This window comes from Sorex fumeus, unplaced genomic scaffold (genome assembly GCF_029834395.1).
Source record: "Sorex fumeus unplaced genomic scaffold, SorFum_2.1 ptg000051l, whole genome shotgun sequence".
Taxonomy (NCBI): Eukaryota; Metazoa; Chordata; class Mammalia; order Eulipotyphla; family Soricidae; genus Sorex; species Sorex fumeus.
In genome coordinates, this window is record NW_026606108.1 from 21,275,502 (window position 1) to 21,277,632 (window position 2,131).

Consider the following 2,131-nt stretch of genomic DNA (forward strand, 5'->3'; position numbering starts at 1 on the left):
AGCCCGCAGATTGGATGCTCCCTGCCTATTTAAAGTCCTGGCAAACAGCTCCACTAAACCGAATACGTAGCAAGGCAGCAGTACCATGAATAGCTTAACTAAACTACCTATAGAATATTTATGTTGTTTATGCTATGTCATGTATGTTAATTTTAAAAAGACCAAAAATAAAAGGTGGGGGCTGAAGCAATAGCATAGCGGGTAGGGCATTTACTTTGCATGTGGGCCGACCCAGGTTCGAATCCCAGCATCCCATATGATTCCCTGAGCACCGCCAGGAGTAATTCCTGAGTGCAGAGCCAGGAGTAACCTCTGAGCATCGCCGGGTGTGACCCAAAAAGAAAAAAAAAGAAAAAGGGGACCAAATTATTTGTACCATAAAACAAAATATCCTGGTGACTTTCTCTTGGTGGTGGTGGTGGTGTTGGGGAGGGAAGTTACAGATCATGTTCAGCTTCTATTTTTTTCTAGTTGAGGTTGTCTGAATTTCCCTTAATGTTTACACACAGTTTAATGAACACTTTAATGAAAAACAAACACAGATATTAATTCTTTAAAATTACCTTTAGTTAATATACAATATTTTGTTTCTGAATCAGAGAACCAGAGAACCATCTAAATGTCTGCCTGTCTGCAGATCCGGTTCAAATCTTAGCAATCTTGACTGGAGATATAGTACAAGATTAAGGGTCTTTCCTTGCTTGCAGCCCACTCTGGTTAGATCTCAGCAGCACATAAGGTACCCCAGCAATGCCAGGGGGCTCTCCTGAAAACAGAACCATGAATAGCCCTTGAACACTGCTCCGTGTTCCTGCCTTCAAAAAACCAACTTTCTTGCTCACTATTTAATCTTGAGCAAAACTATTCAATAGCTAACAAATATAAAGTCAATTATCTAGGGTTAAACACACAGGGCTTGCCAGGTACCACTTTTCAAAGTTTCTTGAGAAGTGCTACTATATTGGGATATATTCTGTGTTATAAACTTGGATAGCAGGACACCCTGGGGGCCAGTGAGGGAGGCTTTTTAGCAATGGAATGAGAAAGAAAACATGTGAAGTATACAAAAGTGGCTATGCTAATTCTGACTTTTGCTTACAGACCATAATGTGTCTAAATAATATCTTGCAAGCTCAGATTCTAGCAGTTCAAATGCTAGCAGTTCACAGTCTCTTTTTCTAAGTCTCTTTGTATTCAGAAGCTTCAGGAAGTGGTAGAGGAGGTGCCAGATGACTGAAGTCTTCTTCAGCATAGAGGGTGTGAATTGTTCACCTCAGAGTGAATCTAGAAAAATGCTGGGCCTTCACACTGCCCCAAGCACTTACAACAACTCTCTACAAAATTTCTGAAGCGCTCTTCAGCTCAATGTCTGAGCAATGTCTCCTTCCTAAGTTTCTTTCAGATATGTTTATTATTTTTCTACTCAGAACTCAGATATATAATTTCCATTTGTTTTAAATGTATGTGTATTTCTCCTAATACAGATCATAAATTATACAGAAACTGGTTGTGTAATTTTACTCTGCAAGTCCCATAAACTATAAAATCATTCAGCGTTCATTGAGTGCCTGGAGTATGTCTTGTGGCTGACTTTAAGTAAGTACATTGTCATCTTATTGATGCCAGGAACTGGAATAGTCAGCCATTTGGCAGGGAGTAATATAAAGGGTGGAATAATTGAAAATTTTCTCAGTAATTCAAATGAGTGAAAGAAATTTTCTTTGAAATTTGAAATACTTCTTGAACCATCTGTATAAATAATACTCCAGTTGAAGAAAAGTTTTTAGCATCCAAACACAAGTCATATTTTTTCTAAATTGAAAAATTGTGGATAACATGTGCCTGTTGTCCATAATTAAACTATAATCAAAAGATATAAATAAAAGTCTTTTTGATAGATTCAGTCTTTGTTTTTAAATAATCACTAAAATGTGGCTTTTAAAAAAACATCAAATATACCCACTGTCTTACTTTTCTTGTCGCATACTTTCCTAAAATTTGATTTTTTTTTTCAGTGACAGAGTTTAAATGACCACTGCTCATCCCCATATGTAATCTTTACTGGTATGAAAGAATCTGTTGGAAGTTGTGACACTAGCTTAATGACTATGATTTTCAGAAAATCTTATAT